Consider the following 249-nt stretch of genomic DNA (forward strand, 5'->3'; position numbering starts at 1 on the left):
TCCGATCTCATGATTTTAATTGTTAAAGTGTGATACGTGTCAAAGGATCAGAACTCTTACTGCCTTGGTTAGATCACCTCTAACTTAATTCAACGTGGGTAGTCATGGCGTCTTGCTAGAGGCTAACCATGACACTTGTAGTTCGAAAGGGTTTCCTAAGCCACTACCACTTCGAATGGGCCTACAGGGTCATACACCATTAGGGATGGATCACGCGTGAAGAGAACAACGCGAGAAAGGAACGACGGA

The sequence above is a fragment of the Tarenaya hassleriana genome, unplaced genomic scaffold (genome assembly GCF_000463585.1).
Source record: "Tarenaya hassleriana unplaced genomic scaffold, ASM46358v1 Cleome177, whole genome shotgun sequence".
Classification (NCBI taxonomy): Eukaryota; Viridiplantae; Streptophyta; class Magnoliopsida; order Brassicales; family Cleomaceae; genus Tarenaya; species Tarenaya hassleriana.